The 27,137-nt window shown below is 35.1% G+C and overlaps 1 protein-coding gene across 2 annotated transcripts in view; it reads right to left on the reverse strand.

The window, feature by feature from the left end:
- LOC129738878 (aminopeptidase N-like) overlaps positions 1-20,975 on the reverse strand; it is an 87,520-nt gene extending 66,545 nt beyond the window's left edge. The window contains exon 1 of one of the 2 annotated variants that reach the window (XM_055730194.1): positions 20,785-20,975. The gene's annotated coding sequence lies outside the window, so the exon portion shown is untranslated. The remainder of the gene's footprint in view (positions 1-20,784) is intronic. The other variant, XM_055730196.1, reaches the window with a different exon arrangement.
- Positions 20,976-27,137: the final 6,162 nt, after the last annotated feature.

Genomic DNA, 27,137 nt, shown 5'->3' on the forward strand with positions numbered 1-27,137 from the left:
CTTGGGAAAAATGAAGTGGCTTGCACACGTGAAAAATGTTTGACACATTGCTTAAACACATTCATTTAAGGGGGGGGTAGGGTCAAACTCTTTCAAAAAATCGATTTTTTATTTTTTTTATTTTCTTATTGTAAAACATTTCAAGAATGTTGTGTCAAATTTTCAAGTCAATTGAAGCAAAACTGTAGAAGTTATAGGCCTTTATTTCCTCCTATCTGATACTGCAAGAAAGCAAGAGCAGAAACTTCAAACGCGTTTTTCTCGAAAGCACATTTTTAAAGTCCGTGGACATCGTCATTTGAAAACTACTTATCCGATTCTTTTCAAATTTGGAACATATTTTCTACATACAAAATACCAGACCCCAACGTTTTTCTTTTTCGATTTTTTTACTTTGGGGAGATTTTACAGGTGAAAAATGGCGGATTTTTAAGTGAAAAATCGTAGTTTTTACTTCAAACAGCCACAAAAATTTCAAAAAAATATTTTTAAGTTAAATAAAAACGTTGGGGTCCAGAAAAACATCTATTAAAAATATTTTGCTCTGATTTTTTGACTTTAGATGATTCTGTGCTGAGATACAGTGTCCACCGCAAATCCTGTTTTCTAAAAGGCATCCTCGAAAGTGTTCCGTCACCGGCTCATTTTTCAATATTTTTCTACGAAAAAATTACTAAATGTTCTTTTAACAATGCTTTGTATAATGCAAAAAATTTGAATACATTTGTTTGAACGATAGCTCTAGAAAAAAATCGTGAAAATTGTGTTTTTTTATACCCGTTAGACCCTACCCCCCCCTTAATGATATTTTTGGTGGGACAGTATCAATGCTTCTTTTTTAATGATACAATGACACTGGTCTGCAGCACTGAATCCAAACATGTTCGCGAACCGGGAAGCTCCGATGCAGAACTACTAGAAGAAGGCGAACATCGTCACAGCAAGCGTTGCCTTGCAGCATTTGGTGAGGAACTTCCAATTTAACTTTTCCATATTCGCTCTTTACTGGTTTTATTTCAATTTCAACGTGGTCTTATGCTTCCTTTACACGACACAATTTAACGGTAAAAATTCAGTAAAAAATAGAATTATTAATCTTTTATAATTTCATATGATGATATGAAGATTCAACGCATTATAATCATAATACAAAATTCATTTCACATAATCTGAATTTATCATTATTCAGCTTTAACTATTATTTTCAACACTATGGGTAAACAGGTCTGCCTAATTGTTCAATTAACAGAAAATTCAATTAGTCAAATACTTTTGTATCTGACTGAATTTATGAAATAAGCCTTTTGAGCTCTTGAAGGGCTCGAAAGGTCCTGTGTCTACTAATGTTTTATTTTGTTCTTCTTTATTTTCAAGAGCGAGTAAAGGCGCTTTATCCTTGGTCAACGACCAGAAATGAGGGAACACAGAAATCTATTTAATACAGATGAGTTGAATAAAAATGATTGAAATTACTAATTTCCAATCCTCACTGATTATTTGTAATGTTTTATGATTTCTGTGTTTAAAATAACTCATTTGCAACCGCTGAAGGATGGGTCATATTCCATAGGTTCCATTATCAACAAGGAGCACTTTTTTAGCTTATTTGCTTCCAACGTAATGCCCCTCGGAGCGTATGGTACTGGTGGTCCACGCTTCTTCTTTCTCCTTGTTCCTGATGTCTCTGCGTTCTCTGCTCCACAGTAGGCCCGACCGTTTCATGTTTTTAATTATTTTAATGTTTTCATGTTAACATAATTAAAAGCATGATGAAAGACAAAAAGAATAATAACAAATTTGTTTTATTCTTCGGGACTCAGACATAAGTTCTGGCTGTGGCAGTACGATTAGTGATTAGTGATTAGTAAATGATTTCCACAAAATTATCCAGATGACTATTTCGGTGAGAATTTAAGTTACATGAGATCGCAGGATGATAATTCTGATTGTAAGTCCGATTGCAAAATTCAGCCAAAGTCAGTTTCGTTTGCACAATTCAGCTGAAAATTACAAAAAAGTAATAGAATTATAGTCCATTTGCCACCAAATTTCAAACCAAAATCTTTAACTAGGATCGAGTTTGCATAAATACGATTTGTACTGCAAATCTTTGAGAATTGGATTTATATTTAGAATATTTTTTTTTCAAAATTTAAGGCTTTCTTACAAAAGCTGACTGTAAGTTCAAATCAAATTAGCAAAATTAAGCTAGTCAATTATTTGGATTTTCTTGGACTTGCCCGATTATTTTGTTGATAAATAAACCTGATTTTGTCCAGATTCATTCACATTTTATTGGAAAATAAAAAGAAAATCATCTGCATCATTACAATTTTAAATTTGGTCGCCAAAAAATGAAATTTTGCAAGTAAAATTTGTAAAAATAAACATAAACGATTTTTTGGGAAACTGAAATACAATTAAAAATCTGGTTGTGATTTTCGGTTAAAAAAAGTTATTCAATTTTTTTTTTCTTGATTTTTGTTGATGGATTTTATCAAAGTTTTCCGAATATGGACCGGATCTCGGTTTGAAAATTTGGAAATAGAGTGTCCGAATTTTGCCAGGGTTTAAATAAAATAACCCGGATTTGCCAGGCCCGGATACGTGCAGGAGAACTTCTGGCAATCTTAAGCTAAGTCAACAGATTTTGATGCAAATTTAAGATTTCAACCATCGATGAAAGTAAGTTTCCTATTTTGGTCCTAAAGCATTCTCTAAAAATCCTAATATCTTTTGAAAGATTTTAGGATGTATTCTTAACAGTTTCTAGTAAACAATAGAAACTAGTTTCTGTTTAAAAAAATACATAAAAACGAATAATTATATAATATTTAAAAAAAAGCATTTTTATTTATTTTATTCAAGTATTGTTTGAGCAAAAATGTCATAGAAAAAAATAGGTCATGAAAACCCCCCCCCATGAGTCAGTTCTTCCTACGGCCCTGACTGCAGTTGTCTAGCCAACACTCTGCTCACTTAAGTTTTTAGACTGAACCTGATGTTTCTATTACAGAACAACAAGTCGCCCAGACACTAAAATGTAGAAAATTTCAAAATTTAAAATGTGACAATTATGCTTCCAACGGCATTTTGCCTTTAATCATGCAAACTAAGCAGAGCTTCACGACACGGAAAATAATAAAAAAGGAAAATTTACGCTCGTGGAAGCAAAACAGGTAACTTTTACCTTCTCGAAGTGTAACTTACTTCACAGTCAGGTAAAGTTTACCTCAATCGAGCAGACAAAAAAGGTACAATTCACCGAGAAAAAAGGTGAATCCAAAAAATGTAAATCCTACCTCCAAGCGAGGTGAAGTTCACCTGAATTGAACTGAATAAAAAAGTACAATTCTAGAGTTTGTTTTGTTTAGGTCGTATTAGCCAATATAAACAAAAGCCTGACGAAGAAAGGACATGCCTTAACAATAAAGTCTATCTATGTATGTATGTATATAAAAATCGATTTCTGTCTGTCTGTCTGTTCCCTATAGACTCGGAAACTACTGAGCCGATTTTCGTGAAATTTGGCAGGTTGGGGTATTGGAGGCCGGGGAAGGAGGGGCCTCCCAAACAAAAGACAAATGTATACATAACTCGAGAACCAATCAAGCAAATGGTATCAAATTTGGCATGGGAGTGTATATCGGTTCAAGGAATGTTTCTATGAATATTTGGTACCTCCTTCCTTCCAGTGAGGAGATAGGAAGGGAGGAGGGGGACTTCCTTAGAATTTTTTACATTACTCGAGAACTAATCATGCTAATGGAACCAAATTTGGCATGGGAGAGTATTGGAATACGAGAAATTTGCCTATGATTATTTCAGACCCCTCCCTTTTTCCAGTGGGATTAAGAAAAGCTTGCATACCTTTTTTGTTGATAACTTAAGAACATTGATAAAATGGAACCAAATTTGGCTTGGAAGGATATTTGGGTACGAGAAATGGTTCTATGAATATTTGGTACCTCTTCCTTCTTCCAGTGGAGAAATAGAAAAGGGGAAGGGGCTCTTGTACAATTTTTTTACATTACTCGGAAACTTATTCAGCCACTGGAACTAAACTAAAATTAAATACGAGGAATATTTTTATTAATATTTGGTACTACCACTCCCTCCAGTGGGATGAAAGGAAGGAGAGGAGGTGGAGTGGGGCTGATTTACAATTTATCGCATAACCCGAGAACTAATCGAGAAAATGGAACCAAATTTGGCATATGAGGGCTTTTGGATACGAGAAATAGTAAAATGCTTATTTGAGACTCCTTTGTCTTTCAATTGGGATGAAGTTAGGAAAGAGGGCAGCTTCCATACAATTGGTTTGCATAAACCAAAAGCTTATCTAACAAATAGAGCTTAATGTTACATGGGAAATTATTTGGGTACAAGGAATGGTTCTATGAATATTTGAAACACCATCCGTCTTCCAGGGAGTACAAAGGAAGTGGGGAGTGAGCCTTAATACAATTTTGTTGGTATAACTGGAGAAGTAATGAGGCAAATAAAATAAAATTTGACATGGGAAGGTGTATGAGTACGAGGTATGTTTTTATGAATGTTATAGACCCTTCTGCCTGGCAGTGTGGAGAGGGGGAGGGACAGAGAATCGAGTTCTACCATATTACGTAAGAGAGGTTGTAATTTGAGACCTTCCTTTAATCTTTAGAACTTATCAGAAAAACGCAGTGAAATCTGACGTTATATATAGATATTAAAATATATCTATTGTAGTGTTCGAGAGTAGTTTTCTTCATTGAAAGGGAGAAAGAGTGATGATACCATACCATACCAGAAAACATACAGTTTTGCATAATTGAATAATCAATGAAGCTTATAAAAACAGAGAAAAAATTCTAAATCTTGAAAAATTAATTTTGAGATCAAGTTTCAGAAAATAAGATTAAATCATCTTTGTAGTTCTATCCGAAACTCCAGCTGCAACTCTGCAATTTGACTTAAAATGATTCCTATAAAAAAAAAATAGAAATTAAAACAATTTCCATAAATGTGTAGCAAAGTACACCGGGTCAGCTAGTCTCAAATAAATATAAATTTTCTAATAAATTTTGTTTTTTTTTCATTAAACCAAATAAACCAATTAGCATTCACCTTTAAAATTAGTGAATGAGAAAATGGTATTTTTTACTACTTTGCTAGGTGAATGCGAAAAAGGTAAAATTTACCATTTTGCTAGGTAGAAGAAAAAAAAAAAGGTAAAATATATATTGAGAAAGATGGGTAGCTAAAAATTACATTGCTTCTCGGTAAATTTTGCCTTTTTTTATTTTCCGTAGATATTTCCTTCAATCTAGTGGTGTTATAACAAAACCTGGATTTTTTTTTAATTGATATGCATGCTAAGCATGAATTTGATCAAATTAATTTCCTAGAGAAAGTACCAATATAAGATCATGATTTATTAATACATTAAATTAAAACATGAGTTCATTGTAGAACGTTTCGGGAGGAGTTATTATAATGAATAACGCGAAAGCGTTAGAATCCTAGAAAAAAAGAGTTAAAAAACATTATTAATATTCGAAAAAGTTTTAAAAAATTTTTAAACCAAAAATAAAGTTATTTTTAGCTTGAGTTGTGAAAGTAGTTTATGACATTTCTAACGCACACTTGCTGAGCGTGTACTGATGAGACGGGACAATTAATCTCAAAAGCTCTCGGTACAAAAAAACGGACAGGCGGTCGTTTTTTATGTTGATTTTCCCAAAACTGAGAAGTCTTGGTGAAACAACCAGCATAACATCACGAACACTTCTAGCGGCAAATAGTAGGTACTATTGTGCGTTATTTACCCCCGAATTTCGGTTTTGAACGAATTCTTCTAATTAGTTCAGCACAATAAACAATGTTTATGAAGCACAAATGCAGTAATTGCAAATCACGTTGCCTTATGTGAACATATTTGGATACTTTTAAAGATGTGACTTTCATTTTATCCAGAATTTTTTGCCTATTAAAAGGTGTTTTAATTTTTCCTTCTAAGAAATATATAACTTCAGGAGTTTTCGTAAATCAATGAGTCTCCAATTAAAGTGTCGATTTTTTTTCAGTTTGTAAATTTGAGGATGGCATGTATGCTGACAACAAAATTGAATCCGTCTAAGATTCTGTTACGGAACATAGAATTTTCCACATCCAGCAGCAGCAGATGCGGAAAAGATATGTTTGTAGGTACAGCAACCGGTGAACCCTGGCGGCTGCTGGTGGGATGGATATGGCCGATTTTACTGCTGGTGCCGTCTAGTCTGGACCGCGCTTTGTGCCGAGAAAAGTGTTGGGTCGAGTAGATATTTTTTTTCTCCCGCTCCAGATATGCAGCAGCATAGAAGTAGTAGCGCAGTGCTCCTTGACCGAAGTTTGTGATTTGGGACAAAATTTGGGGTGGAAAGACAACAATCGTCACAACTCGTGGAAGAACAACTCTATCGATGTAGATCGTATAATGACGCACTTAGCTTTTGTGATCTTGCTTTTCAAAGTTAACGACCAGATTCGAGTAAATAGGTCAATAAAGGAAATTTTTGTTCGCAGGGGAATGTGCGTTTAATGCCTCAGAGAAATGGGCAATTATCTGGTAATCCTCCTTTTTTCAGTTTTTCTATTATTTCTATTATTCTTTTTAGCTAAATTTAAGCAATACTGTTTTGTAAGTTTATTCGTATTAAATTTACATGTAACTCAGAAAAAGCTTTATTTACATGCTATTACTGTGTTGTTTTTGTTTCGGCGTTGATTATAAACTTGATTTCGCAGAGTAATAAAAAAAATCTACATCGGTTAGATTTTATCTACTCGCAAAACGATAGGACGTCCCGGAATTTCTCACCCCTCATCGTACTCAGTTAATCCATCCATCAATCCCACATGTTATTTATTCGATTCATTCATGCACATTCATTCATCACCGACTTTCAATGTCCTTCCGGCTTTTCATTCACAACTTTATTTCGCTCTCTGTATCAATTATACACATAGATACGCGAAATGTGCCAGCCGGCGAATAATTGCAAATGGCTTTTATTACGATTGTTGTATCCGAACCGAACAGAGTACATAAAAATAGACTGTGCCAAAATGTGGAATAATTTAACGTGTTCGTGTTTATGCTAAACGTGGTGCGTGTGTTTCTGAATGCATTTCTGCAGATGTTATGCAGAAATTTCTTTTGTGGCGTCTATATTTTGTTTCGGAGGTTCACGCCCTCTTTTTCAATATTTGTTTATTCAATTTGGGATTCGTCGCTTATCAATTGACAATTCAATCGAATATACCAAATTGTACAATCTATGGAAAAATATTCAAATTGTTTCAAGGAATATTTAAAGAAGGTAGTGCCGAGAGCCGTATTGTATTTTTTTTGAGACGTCACAAAAACGATTGTAACGCAAATTTATTTGAGAACGGCAGAAATTCAAAGAAAAACACGTTTTAGAACGAAAATGAATTTCAATTTCATTGTGATTGTATGTTGTGTAAGGCCTCTGTTTAATTATGCAGTGATGGGATTTCAATTTCATTGTGATTGTATGTTGTGTAAGGCCTCTATTAATTATCAGGGCTAGAAGCGACCATGCGGTAAAAAAGTAGGGCAAAATAGTTACTTTGAAGTGAAATTAGGGTAAAATTAGTGACCAGGTCAAGACGAAAACTAACTAAAAATGACTTTAACAACTGAAATAAAACGCTTCAAAGAAAATTCTGTTCATTGAAAAACGTTTTTTGAAAGCCTCTTGGTCTCACTAGTAGATAAGCAGTACGTTGGACAAAAAAGGGACATTTTAAATAAGCTTAGATAATTTAAGAATAGCGACCGCAGAATCCTAAAGTTATGAGGGAACCAAGAGATCGTATCCGAAGGACTAGGACAACTAAGTCCGAAAAGAACTTCGAGTTTATCCATTTTCTTTGAAAATAAAAACCCACAAATTTTGAAACTTCACTCAATAGTGTATACACCCAAATCCGAATTTTTTCAATGTAACTAAAACAGTTGAAAAAAAAAAAATAAAATCATATTGAAAAAAGTTAACAACGAAATAAACTAACAGAAATCAAAAATTTTGATCAAAATTGTTATATGTGAGAAAACTATAAATTCAAATAAAAAACCAGCACATGTTCAACGAAAAGTATATACTTGAGATTGAGTTAAGATTTACATTTGCAGAAATTTTAATTCATGAAAGAGTCATGCAATTATAAAATAAGTAGGTCCTCATGAAAAAGTGACAAAATAATGGTAGAAGATTGAAAATAGATAAAAGACAAAATGTTGACAGAAGATTGACAATGACTCAAAGAAGCTCAGCGGAAAATTGACTTAAGATTCAAGATATTTACACAAAGAATAAAATTTTTCAAATTTAAAATTAACTCAAAGGGAATTTACCTTCAAAAATGAAACATTTCCAAAGATATTTACTGCAGACTTTATTGCATGATTCACATATCAATCATAAGAAAGATTTACAAGAAAAATGAGGTTCAAAAAGGAAGAAATTTTTAAAAATTATTCACAAATGATTTAACATGACACTTTCTTAAAAAATATCAAATCCAAGAAACACCTCTGTAATTTCTTGTAACATTGTGGAAGATATATCAGTCAACCTCTTAAAAGGTACAGAAATTACTGAAAGTAATCGAAAACTTCAAATAGGTTTTGAAATCTTAAATTGATAACTTTGTACATATATCTACCAATTTTTCAAATGATTCCAAAATGTCTAGAAATAAAGGAACTTAGAATGGGAATATCTGATATTTTCGATTCAATTGAGTCACTTTTCACAAGTTTACCTTTCATTCAATACAAACAAGAGTTTTAATAGCATGGAAGTTTCCTGCCATGTGATAAAGTGCGCTGTACAGATTTTGATTGATATATTTTAATTAAGTTATTATATTTTAACAAATTCAAGCTTTAAAAGTCATGAAACTTCAAATCTTGGTTAAACATGTTGTAAGAGTGTCTCTTTAGAAAATATTTTTGGTAATAAATTTATTAATTATACTTTTTTTTCTTAATACGAATGCCAAAACGTTGGTAAAGTGCCCCAAATAAACAAAAAAATACATACTTTTTAAGGCGAAAAACGATTTTTGTTTAAATTCAAATTTTCATCCAAATAATGTTGAAGTGTAATATATCAAAGAAAAACAAACTAATAATCTTCATTTACTGAATCTGATCCATTCTCCCAATTTAGATCGTGTGAATTCCCACAGGACTCGAAAGGAAAGAAAGGAGAAAAAATTTAAATAAAAAATAATCTAAGGAAATTATTTAAAAAATAGTGACTTTAGTGACCAAATTTCGAAAAAAGTAACTTGTGAGTGACCAGCCTGAAAAAAGTGGCTAAGTTACTAAAAAGTGACCAACTTCTAGCCCTGAATTATGCAGTGAAGTTTTTTGGTCCTTTGAAGATGGCATTATGTTTTTTTTCTTTTTTATTAACAAATGCAATGCCATCTTGAAGTTAAAACATGAAAAAAGGAAGAGAAATTCAGCTTTCAAAAGATCTAGCTGGTAGTTTTTGAGCGTTCATACTTTTTATCCAACCGGTTTACTATGTACAATTCTTATGTAGAACAATTAACATGAATAAATGATTGTTAATCCGGTTTACTAAATAGCCAATAAAATATTGTAGATTCGTATAAAAATTTGTGTTATGATAACTCAATTATAACAAGGACCATAAACCTCCCTGGCTTGGACATTTTCATCAAAAACTTTAAACTACATAATTTCACAGTCACAGTGTGTACCAATACTAGAACAGGGCTGTCTGGCACTAACTTCTTTAAATATTCCTTGAAATTGTTCGCAAAAATCAATTTTGTGAATTTTGAAATCAATTTTGGTCACTTTTGTCATTTTGATGAGATTTTAGCCTCTTGGGTTTATTCATTCTTTACCCCTTTTGTCGTTTTTGGTATTTTTGACATATTCGTCATTATTGTTTATTTTGATAATATTGTCAATTTTTTAGTATTTTTTTCAATTTTGTTATGTTGTCAGATTTCTCAATCATGTCAATTTTATCAATTTTGTAAATTTTGTAAATTTTTCCAATTTTCCCCAATTATGTCGGTATTGTCATTTTTGTAAATTTTGTCAAGTTATGTCTTTTTTGTCAGTTTTATCAGTTTAGTAATTTTAGCCATTTTCGTTATTATTGTTATTTTTGCTTATTTTTTGTTATTCTTGTCTTTTTGGTCAATTTTGTCATTTGAGTCATTTTTGGTATTTGAGATATTTGTGTCAGCTATGTAATTTTAATAATTTTTGTTGATTTTTAATTGTCATTTTGTGTTTTTTGAAAATTTGGTCAATTTAGTCAATGTTGTCATTTATGTCAATTTTGTCGGTCAATTTCGTCAAATTTTTACATTTTGAAGGTTTTGTTGATTTTGTCATTATTTTGAAATTTTGTTAGTTTTAAAAAATTCTGTCTTTTGTTCAATATAATGTTAATTTTAAAATATGTAAATTTTAGCGGAATTCTCAAATTTGTCTATTCTGATATTTTTCCTCAAAGTTGAATCATTTTTTTAATGCCAGATTTTCAACCGCCAGATCTTGTCACCATGCCGGTGAGTAGTAAAAGTACATTTACCTACTTCGTTGATGATAAGTTTTAATCGCCGATAAATTTATTAATTTAATATGTTCATTGACACGTGCGGCGAGATGAAACGCTAGGTAGAAGAATTTGTAAAGGCATGAAGAATAGGCGGATAGGCAAGCATCAGATGAGCTTCGTAGGATAAAGTTTGGATAGGTGTTGAAACTGTAAGTCTAGGGCATTTTTATTGGAAAGCATGAAAGTGTGGTGGTACGCCTTTGCCGTACAACAGACTACTCTGTATAGGAAGCGTGATCGACTTTTGATCAACACATTCCTAAACACAGCAGGCCAGTTGGACTGTGTACTGTCAATACACAGTCAGGCAAAAACGTAGCACCACACCGACTTACATGTGCTTTCTTAGATGCGCACCCGATTCTAGCGATGATTGCAATTTTTGGGTTTCGCTTAGAGTAGTTGCTACTTGTTGATTTTTCACATTTTATCTACTCGGCGTCCCTACTTTGCGAAAATTATCTAAGTGAATCGTAATTTGTTTATTCCCATTTATTAACCCCCCTTTTTTGTCAAATTATTACGATTCACTTAGATAATTTTCGCAAAGTAGGGACGCCGAGTAGATAAAATGTGAAAAATCAACAAGTAGCAACTACTCTAAGCGAAACCCAAAAATTGCAATCATCGCTAGAATCGGGTGCGCATCTAAGAAAGCACATGTAAGTCGGTGTGGTGCTACGTTTTTGCCTGACTGTGTATTGACAGTACACAGTCCAACTGGCCTGCTGTGTTTAGGAATGTGTTGATCAAAAGTCGATCACGCTTCCTATACAGAGTAGTCTGTTGTACGGCAAAGGCGTACCACCACACTTTCATGCTTTCCAATAAAAATGCCCTAGACTTAGGGCAGAAACACAGTGCACGCGAGCGAGCGAGCGAGCGATTCGCGCGAAGAATCGCACCTCATTTGAACACGTTGAAAACTGTGAGACCGTTCACAGTGCAAGCGATGCGATTCGTACTATCGCGCGAAATACCATTCGGAAAATTATCCGTCGCAGCAGTCGCGTGAATACTTTGTTTTGGTTCACCCAAACTTCATATGAACCTGCACTGAGATTATTTCTCGGCAGTTTTATTTGAAAATATATCGCGTTATTTTTAAATAATAAAAAAAAAACGATTTTCCTCGACTAACTGTTTAAATAAATTCGAAGCAGAGGTCAATTTCAATTATGACAAAGTTTTTCCAGCATAAACCTGTCGTTTGTCCAGTATATGGACGAAATGGTGACCAGCAAATTCTGAAGAGAAATTCGTATTATTTTGCGGCACGGTGAATTGTGCTCTTTGTGCTGTTAAAAACACATTACTTCGGGGGAAAATTCAAACATTGTGAGTTTACTTTTTTCGCCAAGCTGCATAAGATGCATATTCCATATACCGGCGCGCGTTTTTTCTCTAATTATTCGAGATCTTTGGAGATTCCGGTGACAAATTGCGTGGTCATCAGGTCTCGCACGATCCATTTTTTTTCATTTCATTTTTAATTGCTCGAATAATTTAAAAACGTGAAGTTTTGATGCCAAAATAAAAAAGATGGTTTATAAAAAATAATTTTCTTCTAAAAACAAATACTCCTTTTCTTTAAGAACAAATGAAATAACTTCTCCTAGAGAAATTGATTTATGGATATTGTTTTAAATATTTAAAACAAGAGTAGATTAGCTGAAAAATATATAAAGTACTAGCTGCAAAAATGGTTATTTATCATTTCCCTTCATCCTAAATTACTATAATCATGATTATACAGTTCAAAATATGTCGACTGGAAAAGAAACGCAGCTGCCAGATCAAAATCAGTTGCTTGGACTCACAATGAAAACTCCTAGAAAAAACTATAGCATCCTAACATCTGTAACCAAAGAAAACACTCAACTGCTGAGCACAGAACATTTATATCCAGGAAAAGGTAAATTTTACTAGTTCAATCTGTAACATGAGCAAGGATTAAATAATAAATATGACTCTAGAACAAATTTATCTTACATTAAAGTGCTTTTGAAATAAAATCTTTGGTGCTTATTCTGCGAGTCACGTGACGTGGATTTGTCGGGTCAACATGATTTGACGTCAGTGAAAGTCGCCGGCGCTGATAGCGATGAAAACTCCGGTTTGTGCATGGATTCGGCAATAAAAATAATTGAATGGTTTTATGACGCTGTTAAACATTTTAATTGAATGTCACATACGAATTATTTCATAATGATTTAAACAAAAATAACCTCTTCAAAATTATTCTTTCAATTCCTTATAAATTAATTTACATAAATATTATTTTCTTTCCTATCCATAAAGTTTTTTCTCAGTGTAAATCGCATCCCGTTCGTCGCGTGCACTGTGAACGATCCTGAAAAATGTTCGCGCGAAATTCATTTCAGGTTCATTCAAAAATCGCTCGCTCGCTCGCTCGCGTGCACTGTGTTTCTGCCCTTACAGTTTCAACACCTATGGGGCTGTTCACATACCACGTGGACAACTTAGGGGGAGGGGGGGGTGTATGGAAATGTCCACGCTTGTCCACGGAGAGGGGGTAGGGGTTTGGGTCATGTCCACGTGGACATACTTACTGTTTGAATCATAGAATTACAAAGCCTTCCATTTAAAGTTTAAACAATCGAAGCCACTTGAAAGCAAGTAATAAATATGATTTTTAAGAAATTTAAAAATTATTTTATATTAGGTAAAGCATTTTTTTTTTAAATCAGCCATTCCAATAACAAACAGGCAAAAAAGCTGTGTTTTCAAGCTGTCAAATGAGTTTTTGAAAAAAAAACAATTTCAAATCTGTCCACGTGGACATCCGGGGAGGGGGGTAGGGGTTTACCAAATGTCCACGCTTGTCCACGGAGGGGGAGGGGGGTGTCAAAAATCTCATTTTTCTGTCCACCTGGTATCTGAACGGCCCCTATCCAAACTTTATCCTACGAAGCTCATCTGATGCTTGCCTATCCGCCTATTCTTCATGCCTTTACAAATTCTTCTACCTAGCGTTTCATCTCGCCGCACGTGTCAATGAACATATTAAATTAATTTACCTACTTCTCATCTTCACTAGGTCGGGTCCACTGTGCAGTATTGAACGCAAAGACAACCGGAACACAGGGGAGAAGAAACCTGGACAACAGTGCCATACGTTCCCATAAAGTTGAATGCTTTTTTTGTTTAATATCTTCAATGGGGCTGTTTTATGAATTTTCTTCTGTTGCAAAATCCTACTTTTGAAATTCTTCCAACTATGAAAATGATTAAAAATTTAATAATGTGGAATATTTTTACAAACTTTTTATGTTCACTCCTCAAGTTGTGTCAAAAAGCGTCAACCTGGAAATCGATAAATTCCAAACATCTTGCACCCAAACCCAAACTAGATCATCTTTCAAACGTCATCGATGGACGTTGGGCGTTTTGTTAAAAACTAAATACAATTTGAGTAAACAAACACATGTGACGCTCTGGTTAAATTTCCGCTGCCGAAGGAAGACATGCAGGCGCACACCCAAAAGTGCGAGGGCAGTCAGTCAGTAAGCAAGAGAAAATAATTTCCAATTTCCTTTGATGGTGCACATTTTTATATAGACATTACAGTTGCTCCTCCGGTTGGCCGTGATGACCATCTGGTCAGCCTGTGGAACCACGAGTGCATCTTCAAACCGGCACAGGAGTTGCAGTATCTGTGTGTGGTCCATTTACTTCTGGCTTTCGTACATAATTTTCTAGGGATTTTTAACCCCGGTTCTCAGTACAATCGTTTCCTTGCATTTAGTTGCATAATGCAATACGAGTCATGCTCGGCTGTTTTGTGAGATGAGAACGAAGGAAGTTCGATATGCGATTGCAGAAAATTGCTCATTTTATGTTTTGTTTTTATGTTCATTATACATATGCACCCAGCATTATGCTTTTCATCTTTACCGACTGTTTTTCCCCTGGTGGTGTTTAGCGTTTTAACACACTGCACTCATAGCTGGAATAAAGACACTCTGTGTTGTTCATACGATTTACTTCACTCACCGTTGCTCAAATAAACTGTCAACCGGTATAATCAAAGCCAACCATGGCAACCGAAGCACGTGCTGCGGTTGACGAATCGAATTTTGTTTTCGGATTCAAATTGGGAAGTTTCTCTTGGTCGACTTTTCCGTACCGTGAGAAGCGTAGTCTACATTAAGGCTATTTTTTTTAAGCGCGAAGCTTGGAAGAACTTGTCGACGTTCACTGGCTATGAATAATTTGATGGGAGTTTTTTTTTTATCAATTTTTGGTTAAGGTAAAAAAAAACTAAACTTAGGAGAAAAATTTTGAGTAGTAAACATTGCTGTTAATATTGGCGAAATCAAAAGATTTTTGCTTGATTTCCAACATACCTTATATGGGGAAAGCATCGACTCGCGCACGAGCATTGCACAATTTCCTCTCCCCGAGCAAATAGCATTAACAAATCATCAGCCGAAAATTATGACAATTAGATAGCAATTATTGCACAGCAACACTGCTCCCTGCTATAATTATCACATTATATTGAGCCATATATTTGGGCAGCTCAGCTTTCGTTCCATTTAGTCCAGCAACAGCATTCATGATAGAGTTCAGTAAGTATTTGGCTAATCCAAGTATGATTTGCTAAATAGGGGGAGCACATAAGGGGTCTTGACACAAAAAAAGATAAGTTGTTGATAATTAAAACCATTGCTCTATGCTGCAGTACATAGATGTTGTTCTTTTTTCAAACGGCCAAACAGATGGAATGTTTCATCATAAGCTGTGATCATCCAAAAGAAGCTCGAAAAAATGAAGAGAAAAGTCAACCCGAGTGACGATTGGCTGTGTTGTGATTGTTGTATCGAATTTCGTCGTACTTCCTCCGCGCTGTTGGCGTTGGTTTTTTTTTTCGAGTTGGCACTTTTTTGTTTTCGAAACTGGATAAAAAATGAGCAATAAAATAACACCAAACTCGCGGAGGGGAAAATGATTTTTCCTGTTTTCATTGAGTGTCAAACTTTGTTCTCGGTTTAAGGTTGCGGTTGTGTTACTGCCGTAAAGATTCGGGTGAATGAGTTAGTTTCAGCTTAAAACAATTGAGCTGTATTTTACTTAATTTTTTCGTGAAAATGAATTTTCCTACCTCCGATACATTTCTTCAACCATGTTTGAGAAACTTTCTAGAAAAAAAAATCACGCAAATCACAAACTCTTCTGCATAATCCCTCAAATTCGCTGGCTTTCCCGTTGATTGTGGATTGCTTATTTGATCAATTTTGGGTTCACACTACAAATAGCGACGTTACATGCCCGCAACTTTGGTGAATCGTAAGTTTTTTTTGTAGAAACTTAACAGTACGCCATGTGGTTTATCTATAGGTGGGGACAAGACTTCCCTTGCACGAGTGTGAGAATCAGTTTTTTCAATGTTTTGATTGCTACGTCACAAACGTTCATGAGCGTCTCGACGTTGAAGTCGCCATACATCGACGACATGCAACGTTCCATGTTATTTAAAAAATCACAATCAAAGCACCCTTTTATTAACGCTTTTTCTTCCTGACGCCCAGAACTGCGCGCTATGAGTGATAAATAATAAACAAACTTATTTGTGTCCCAAACCTTCTTCCTAATTATAGCAGTCGTCTGTTCCGCGTCGTAATCAAGAATGCCTTTCCTTCGCATCGTTCTTCCTCCCGTCCGTCGTTTACACACTCGATTTCGTATAACCTATATTATGTTTATTGAAACCCCAGTTTACGCATCGTTACATCCCTCCTTTTTTTAAATTCCAACTCATTCTTTCTACTTATGAACCGGTTGTATGGAATGAACATTCCGTTTATCAACCACAATACAATCAAAACAATGTCAATTTCAAACGGTATCATATTGTTAGACGAATGACTGTAAATAAACACAATGAAGATGAATCCATACAGTAAAGCTCATATTTGTTCGATATTTCCCTTCTTATATATTAAATATCAAAGTCCTGTACCTCATTTGTGCTCTACATGGATACCATTTGTCCCAACAAATGACCACATATCCTTTCTCCACTTCATGTTGAATTTCTGACGCTATCCCCTCACTACAATGGATTTTTGTTTTAAATGCCACGTACCGACCACTTAGTGATTTTCAATACGGTGATTAAGATATAAATATATACCATTTATTTCACAAAGTTCTAACCGAGCGCCCTGTTGTAAAACTGATCTACATCTTCGGAACTCGATAATGTGATACATCCTTTGAGCCAAAAGATATCTGGGATCTCACAAATCTTAAGAATCTTGAACGAAAATTTGTAGCTTCCTCTCGACGTCTACCTTCGTTTTCATTTCGTTTTACTTTCTTTTAATAAGGAAATACGAGTGTAAAATCGGAACGTTTACTCTTCGTAAGTGAATCCCTGTAGATCTCCATGTTATCACTCTTTACTTTATAAGTCTATTTAAAATTAGGTCGCGTCTTTCAACTTTTCTACCATGATCACGAAATCAACAATCCCTTTAGACCCTTTTCCATTTTTTCTGCCAGAGTTCTGACTGATGCACTTCAAAATTTCAGCAGAACTCTTTATGATCAAACTGAATCTAGTAACAAAAACTGTCAAATCAATATGAGAGATACTTATATCCATATCAATTTCCCAGAACGAGTGTTCGTCAATACTTCCGCTCATTACATCTCTAAAGGACATCTCAGCCTCTACTGCGAAAATTTTCACCACATATTTGAAAAGTTTCATCAGTCCGATGTTTTTAATTGTTTCTTCGAAAGTTCTGTGGCGTCATTATGAAACATCTCTCTCATTACAAAACTTAGTATAAAACAGTTTCTTTGCTAACCCTTCCTTATCCAAATATCAGTAGGTATTTACACCTAGTTTGCTTGATCAGGGTTTGAACTTTTTTTTTCCAACCCAATCGCATGGATCTAGTTGGTTGGTCCAATCAAACAATGATAACAAAACAGCTCAATTCTTTAGATGCATATATGATGATCAGAATGAGGCAACGGTTCCTGTTCAAACGACATCAAACCCATTGGGCGAAGGATCCTGCACATACATGTTCCTACGATGTTGTTTATGTACCAACAAAAAAAATCTCAAAGAATATTGAATAGAATCTCAAAAATGAGTCTCTTCCATCAAGTAACCTCTATGTCGTTGTGCAGCAACCTGTCTGCGGATCGTGGCGAGTGAGATTTCTCATACTATTGACGAGCCTCGCCAGCGATTTGAGGGCTTAAAACATCATGTTTTCGTACTGAGAGTTCCGACTCGAATCGAATAGCCCAGATTAAAAATCAGATCACGAACCCCATTTGATGCTATGCCTAGTTCTTATAAATAAAATAGCATTTAAGATTACATTTCGTATCCAAATTATCATCCAAAGACCAAACCTATTCTTAGCTTTTCCCCAAATATTAAGTCGTCATAAAAAATAATCCATTCATATATATGTTCTTGCTGAATTGATACTCGATAGATGTTGGATATTGTAGCTTCTCTGCTTTGAATTCATTCCAAAATCATCGATGTCCGCTACATCTTTTTTTATCCTATTGTTCCTATTCATGTTTGCCGGATAATAAAAACTCAGAAGCACCCGTGCGTCTGCCGATAGAACTTGAATGAAGCACGTCAATCTTTTAAGTTCTAGCACAAGTTCATTCGTAGGGGGGAAATGCTGAATCAGGATTCTTAAACCTTTTTCACGCTGTATAAGCGCTTGACCACGTACCTTTTCAATTAGTTTAGTTAAACTCTCAAGCCTTTAACCATTTACCTCTACCTTCTTCCAAAACTCTCCATATTTGAAACCAACGTCACCCACCAACTTATCTCTTCAAGAGCCCAATCTATTTCATTTGTTTTCAACATTTGTAGCTTTTTTTTCATGATTTTCATGATCATTTCTTCAAAGAACCTGCATGTCTCAGGTTAACGTCTGTTATTTCTTGGCTAAACTTTTTTTTTGTAATAAAAAGAGCTTACGAAGTTGTGTCTTTCTTTTCTAACATTTACTAACAGTACGTAATCTCTGACATAACTCAAGATTGTGTCTTGTACAAATCAAGTATCACTAAACAGCACGTTCCATGCATTTGTGTAATACGATACCTTCCGGATGAAAATACAACTCTATCTCGCCGTAAGGCTACTTAAAGACAAAAAAATTTTAAATATATTTAGCCCGAAGCAAACCATTTCTCGAACATACATCTTTCACGAAGGCTAACTCATGCGAGTTCCAAAACCAGCAACACAGATGCATCATCCAACATCTGTAAGCATAGAACAATGAAGCATAAGGAATGAACCAGTACTATCGCACACAGAATACGAATTCCATTGCATATCATCTCCAACTTCAGCTTTCAATGAACACGGACCAGAGCGTCTTAAGCGCGTTGTACATCATTTCAAACCCGATGCACATAACATCTTTATGAAATACCAGCACGAAGTACGTCACCTGTAGCACAGAATATTATTGCATCTTTATCGCCAGGTATCTTAACCCTTGCAAAAGATCTTCTTCTCTGGCACGGATCTTATCATCGCCACGACGAAACGTACCATCTTTAGCACGACATATCACATATCTAGCACAAGGCTTATCATCTACCTTAAAACATATCTCCTCCGAAACAGCCAACACGCATAATAATCTTTAGCACAAAGCACGACATCAATAGCACGAAGCATAGGATCCAACTGATCCAACACAGATAATCTTTTTCACAGGGCGTATCAATCCCAATACTTTTTCGTTCATCGTCATCACGAAGCATAACATCTCTAGCAGAAAAGTACATATGTGAGCACGAAGCATCCTTCCTTAGCACGGAGCTCAATCTTTAGCACGAAGTAAGATCTGAAGCACGAAGCATACATCCTTAGCACGAAGCATCAATCCTTAGCACGAAGCATCAAACTTTAGCACGAAGCATCAATCTTTCAGCAGAACTCTACACACCGGGTCTACTTGAAATTATTCAAAAATTCAAAAAGTATTTAAATTCCAAGCAATGTTCTCTTCTGCCCCACATGAAGCAAATTAAACGCAGGAAGCATAGCTATAACACGAGCAGAACTGTGGCACGAAGCCTAGCTGAGCATGAAGCAAGCTGTAGCACGAAGCATAACAGTGGCACGAAGCCTAGCAGAGCACGAAGCAAAGCTGTAGCACGAAGCATAACAGTGGCACGAAACCTAGCTGAGCACGAAGCAAAGCTGTAGCACGAAGCATAACAGTGGCACGAAGCCTAGCTGAGCACGAAGCAAAGCTGTAGCACGAAGCATAACAGTGGCACGAAGCCTAGCTGAGCACGAAGCAAAGCTGTAACCGAAACATAGCTGTAGCACGAAGCATAGGTTTAGCACGAAGCATAACTTTGGTACGAAGCCTAAATGAGCACGAAGCAAAACTGTAGCGGCAACAGTTGTAGCACGTAGCATAGCTGTAGCACGAAGCATCTCAATATGATCATTACACATCTTTTCAAAAACGAATCATCACATGCTATAAATCCGACTCATTTCATTCCGTAGCATCAAGCAATCTCTTAAGTATCGTTAAGTAAGGGCACTTCAAGTGTGAAGCGCGAGAGCTAAAATCATAGTTGTAACAAAAAAAAACATTAGCAATCAATTCAAACAACTCCCCCTTCACCATCAGAAACTTCAGCGCCACTCGTTCCATGGAAATCGCACTGCGACGTAAAATTAATTTCCGCTTATGTTCCGGCCTCATTCCAGCTTGTAAAACCACACTCATTTCGCGCTGATCTGTGTTTAGAAATTCCCGGATACGACAGCCGATGCCATTTTCATCACTTAACGAGAACTTCCACAATCTTTTTTTTTTCTTTTTTGGTACATTTTGTTAAATTTTTACCCCATGAAAATTTTTACTACGCCAGAACTTCTTCACACGACGCCATTTTCGATTGTTCGAATTCGAATACTGGGTGACTTTTGTTTTCCAATTTGGACACCTTCCTAAGTGTCGCATCTCAATTTTATGCTTGCGAGTTTATCGCAAACATCTCCATCGCCTTCCCCTATAAAAAAATCAAGACCGCAATGTTATTTAACAAATCCGCTTACCGATTTTCAGCCTCGTCGCCATTATAGCAGTCGTCTGTTCCGCGTCGTAATCAAGAATGCCTTTCCTTCGCATCGTTCTTCCTCCCGTCCGTCGTTTACACACTCGATTTCGTATAACCTATATTATGTTTATTGAAACCCCAGTTTACGCATCGTTACACTAATAAGTTTCTATGGCTACATTCGTACGCCTAATACTGGACTCCGTGATGTCGTCGCGTTACGTCACAATCGTTCATAAACTACTGTATGGATACAACAAACAAATACTAAGGTTTTTGATTGTCCCCACCTATAGATAAACCACATAGAACAGTACGTACCTTGAAGTTAAATCCAGAAGATTATGACCTTACCTTCCGATGGAGTCCTAGAATAGAGTATCGAAAAAAAGGTATGATTATTTTAACCCCTTAATTTATGCATCATCAATAACATTTTCGAACATAACATCTGGTTTATACAAACACTGATTATGCACTGATTTACGTTAGACACAACTTTTTCAGGTTTTTTTTAATTTTTTGTTTTTCGAGTTAGATTTGGTTAATTTTTTTTTGTAAATAAAATCAAACCATATTTCAAAGCTAACGTGTGTCGTTTTTCAACGGTGGTCATAAAACAGCACATCAAACCGCATTGAAATTTTTAACAGTTTTATGAATAAAATATTGAAAAATTTAAGTAATAACCATTAGAAGCCAATAACCATTACCATTAGACCAATTAGACCATACCATTAGAAACCAATAACCAGGAATAACCATTCATGAAGAATTATAAATAAGCTTGAAATGGTGTCTGCTAAAAGTGCGTCTGCATCACTGAATATTCTACAAAAAATACCATTGTATAGCCGAATTTATGATGCAACTTTCATCTGAAGATACTAAAATAGGGCATACAATACTTCAAGAGTTATGGAAGTAAGAATGACAATAAATATCTTTTTGTACTCACATATACAGGTAGAGTGCGCTTCTAACAACGTGGGAACAAAAGTACTTATTAGCCGATTTTTTCGTGCTTTGTAGCAAGTGTTTACAGGAAAAATTATTTCAAATTTCATCCAATAATGTAAGTATCACATTTTTAATGTAATATTACCAATAACGGGAATATTGCTTTTACAGTCTGGTCGTCATATGCTGAGTAGAGTAACTTTTCGATCAAAATCATTGTATAGCATAGCAAATGCCAATAATAGAAGTTTTCAATTTCTTTGTTTGGGAATACAAAAAAGTGGATAAAAATTCAAATATAAACATGCTGTATATAGTTTTTATTCCGGGACACCGAAATACTGACAAATTGATCCAAAACGTACGAGAAAATTTCGTACGAGTCGTTTTTCCGAAAAACGGCTTAGTCCATGAAAGTCGATTTTTTGCCAAAAAAAATGTTATTCAAGATAATACCAGATCTCGACGTTTTATACATTTCTAAGTAATATGGCATCAAAACAAAAATTTCGATTGTCCGAATTTCCTTTGGTCCTCCCTTTGGTAATTTGTTATAAAATTTTTTTTTCCAGATAACACTAGATCTCGATGCTTTATGCATTCCTTGGCATCTAAATAAAAGTTTTGATTTTTCCGATTTCCTTTGGTGATTTTTGGGAGTCGAAAACCGAAACTTCAATCGCTTTGAGGCACCCCTAAATCAAGTTCCATTGAGCTGAAATTTTGCACAGGTCAGTTTTTTGGGCCAATCTACAAAATGTATATGGTCTGTTTTTTCGAAATTGTATACCGTTGTCAAGACCAGATAATATAATATTGCTAGCACAGCTGATGCTTTTAGAAGCAGATCATTTCTTCCAAACATTTTTTAAGGATATCGTTAATTATTCAACTTATTTATTTTACATTAAAAAAATATGTCGTGTTTGGGTGTTCATCAACAAATTATTCATTCAGTCGTTAATATGACAGTTCATAAAAGATTTGTTTTGGAAAGGTTTAATTTATGAGCTTTGAAGGCTTCAGCAATACGCTCTTAAACTTAAAAAAATCAAAACAAAAATCAACATCGATGATCCGTAAGAAGAGAAAACAAAAACATGCACAACGAAGGAAGTGGGAAATAAATTTTCACCCATAACACACCCCGGAGAGAAAGTATTCAGCCGAGTGAAACCCGAAACCAGCTGAACCTTGGTGTATGAAGGAGCAGGTCACACCCTGCTGTCCTGATGGAAAGCGATAAAGGACAACGTACGGCACCGTTTTAAAACTGGTAAGGAAACCGAAGGATATTCATTCGACCAAGCAACAGCAAAACTAGGGCATCCGATTTGGGTTAGCACCAACTTAAGGATGTGGAAGCACCTTTCATTGCATTTATGTATGTACTTACTTGGCGACCGTTAGATTGCCACTTGCCACTTGAGAAAGTGATAAATGTTTTACCGTACACACAAACACGTGAAAGGAACCGTTTGGCACGTGTTCGGTGTGCTTCTATGAGGTGAGGTGCAGTCAGTTCACCTAACATGTTCTAGTGAATTAATCGCTGACTTATGCCCGAGCAAAGTAATTAGCCGCCTTCCGTTGGCGGTTCGGAAAATCTGAAAGATGCCGCCCGCCATCCCAGCTGACAGGAAGTTCTCTTACATTGAACATATGTAGATTCTCTAGTTCCACTTTCAAGATCCGTTACAGACCGGTGGCAAACGCTAATCGAGCGTGGTAATTGTTCCACTGTAGCATTTAATCACATTAATCTGAGCTAGAACATGGTGAGGTGGGAGATTCACATTTTTCTTTTATGTTTACTTGTAAAGGCGCGAGTGTTTGGGGCGGGGGAATCATCGATGACCTAGTCGGAACGCTTCCCGAGAAAATTTCCAGACGTCTTCTCGTTACTACACGCTTTCATAGTAACAGTGGCGAAAGATCATTGGAAAAGGCAAAACGACAATGCCCAACAACCATTCATAAAGTCATTTTCATTGATCAAAAAATTTTCCCATGGAAGCGCACACACCCCCCGGACTATATGAACGTTTAGTTAACTATCTGTCGGACCGAATTTCTGGATTCCTCATTATCTATTCCGAGCTATTCCGCTGTCCAGGATTCTGGTCGGGTTTGGAGTCTGTTTGTTTTCCCAAATAAATCGGGTTGTTGTTTTGGCTTCGCTCTGAGGAAGTTTTTCTTTGTCATAAATCAGGTTTAACTATTTTGTTTAGGAAAAAGGGAAAAGTTTTTCCCAAACAGTCAATGTTGTGAAAATTTTGTGTTCAAGAAAAACACATCAATGTCATCATGTGTTCGAAATAAATTCAACCAAGAAGACAAATTAAGAAAGTTCAGTTTCTGATTCAGAATTCAGATTCGAAATTCTAACATTGGTAAGCGGAAATCACCGTTGATTTTTAATTTATTATGTTGGGCTTCTTAAATGATGATTTTTTTTATACTTAATTTAAATATAATTTATCATTTTTATAATAAATTCAAAATAGTGTATCTAAATTTGAGTTCAAAATTTCTCTCACCTAGAGCTGTGATAATAGATTGAGTCGATTTGAAGTCAAACCCCTAGGGTCTAAAAAACTTCGTTTTGTATCAAACTCATCCATGATTTTTTGCAGAATTTTTAAGTAACGTTTACATGAGTTAATTTCGACTTACAAGTTTGTGTGGAAAAATTGAATATTTTGTTTTAAAAAATCAACATCATTTTTGTTTCCGCTGTGGAACCAAGCCTGCTAGTGCCTTTTGTGCCAACTTATAAATTTGCTAAAGGAAATTTTGCACTAAACAACTTTGTCAAAGGCAGTAGTTGCGTATTATATTAGGCAAAAAAGTTTTTAGCAGTTGATTAGGGGTATGTATTTTGGCATTGAAAAAAAAAAAAAAAAAATAAATCCAACTGACACCACTGATCTTTGCAAAATTTTAGCTAAATCGGACTTGATTTAGGGGTGCCTCAAAGCGCTCAAAGTTTTGGTTTTTAACTTAAAAAATCATCAAAGGGAGGACCAAAGGAAATCGGAAAAATCGAATTAAATTTTGATGCCAAATCACTTAAAAATGCATAAAAAGTCGAAATTTGGTGTTTTCATTTTTTTTTTCAAAAACAACTTCAAGATTTCAAAAGTGACTACAAATTACTTTTAAACACTGAAAACGAACAAAAAGATGATACTTGTTCCCTGGGTTGAATGATTCTTCGACATATCTCGTAACTGAATAACCTTCAACAAAGCTCAGATGTTTAAAAAAATTTTTAATTTATTTTTTAATGTTGCTTCAAATGTATCACTTTTTAAAAGTGTTTTGAATCTATATTTTACCAAAAGGCAAGAAACTTTTGGATTTTGGTTAAAAAATAATAACATTTACCATTTGACATCAAAACTAAAATTTTGATTTTTTGTGATTTTTGAGGGTCAAATAAACGAAACTTTGTGTGGTTTGAGGCACCTCTAAATCAAGTCCAGTCTACAAAATATATATGGTCGGTTTTCAAAATTCAATCAAGAATTTTCTCCCATACATCCATTGCTACCATAATCATTGTACAGTTTATTATAATTTGCCGATATATCACAACATTAATTCAGAATATATCAGCTATGGTTCAGTTATCAAAATAAAATAACATGGTGATTTCGCAAAATGGAAAATTTCAGTAATTTTGTGATTATTGTCGTCTTTGTCAATTTTTTGTTTAAATTTTTGTCCTTTTTGTCAATTTGTCATTGTCGATTTTTTTTTAGCAATCGAGTTATAATCGGAATATTTATTTAATGTCGATATTCTTTGATGGTTCACGGCCATGACGGTCAACACTGGATTCCCGCTTACATTCGTGTAGATTCGAGAAGAAAATGCACGTGCCCCAATTGTGAAAAATAAAGAAATTTCGGTTGATTTGAATCCACGGATACAGCTTAATTTTCTTTTGTGATAGTGATGAAAAGGGAAGAACTTTCAATTATTTTTCCAATGTTCGACGATTAGGGTTTTGTGACTGGAAGAAACTTGTTGAGGTAGAAGAAAAAATTCAAATTCCAGTGCTGGGGAGGAGTGGTTTTTTCGGTGGCCTGCTTAAATTTACTAGTTACGAAAACAAAGCGCAGAAAACAGAAGTTGAGAAATCAAGGAATATGCTGGGTTTCTGCTGGGAGCTGGGTTTCAAAGAAAGTGTTTTCGGTTCATATGATAGTAAAGTAACATAATTTCAACAATGTGATGTGGTTTCTTAATATTTTGCATGTGCGATCACCGGATAAGAGAAAATACTATGAGAAATCGTGGCTTTTGGAAGTATGGTTTCAAATCAGCGAAGAGTGTGTGCTGTCGAGCTATTTGGTGAGATCCAACCTTATTACGATTTTAATCTTCTGCTTTGTATGATTTTTATATAGTTATTGTATATAAAGCATATGTAGCATTTGGTAGAATTGGTGAGCCCGATCTATGCCTACTTTATGTACAAGAAGATTGCATTATAATGTTTTAAATTTCCAATATTTATATTTGTATATTTGTATATTTATTTAAATTTCATCTGACTGTGGTGTCTTAATGAATAATAAAATAGGAACAACAGAAATTAAAAAATGTTATAAGAATTATGATCTTCTTAGTTTCCCGGTAAATTTTCCGGAGGACAAATTCGAACAAACTTTCGGAAGCAGTAAACATTCTTATCATTGAATCTATTGGTTGGTAGTAGGCGAACGTAGTGCGTCGAAATTTCGGTTGTATGTGAGAGTTATTTCGTAGCGTTCTTTGACTTGCGCGAAAATCCAGCGATGACAGCAGCTCGGGGCAATCAACTTCACCATTCAAAACTTTCACTACAAACGTAGCCTGTTGAAAACTTCGACGACGAGATAGTGTTTCTAGTTGCAATAGTTGGCAGCGATCAGAATACGGTGTCATTTCTTGAGGTTCTCTCCATTGTAATCGTCTTAGTGCTCGATGGACAATTTTTTTCTGAACACGTTCCATTCTTAGATTCCAAGAAACTTGATAAGGCATCCAAACCAAAACTGAACTTTCCAGAATAGGTCGTACGAGCGAACAATACAGTGCTTTCAAACAGTGAGGATCGTTAAAATCTTTTGACATCTTGAAAATAAATCCCAATTGTCGGTTAGCCTTTGCTATGACCGTGTCACGATGTTAGTTAAAAGTTAATTTAGAGTCCAATAAAACTCCTAAGTCTTTCACACAATCACTGCGCTGTAAAACTATTCCGTTGATTGAATACTGAAATATTACAGGTCTCAATATTCGATGGAACGGCACAACGGTACATTTGGGAATACTCTGTGTCATTCTGTTTTGGGTACACCAATCAACAAAAATATCCAGTAAAGATTGCAATCGTTT

Source organism: Uranotaenia lowii, chromosome 1, assembly GCF_029784155.1.
Source record: "Uranotaenia lowii strain MFRU-FL chromosome 1, ASM2978415v1, whole genome shotgun sequence".
NCBI classification, from domain to species: domain Eukaryota; kingdom Metazoa; phylum Arthropoda; class Insecta; order Diptera; family Culicidae; genus Uranotaenia; species Uranotaenia lowii.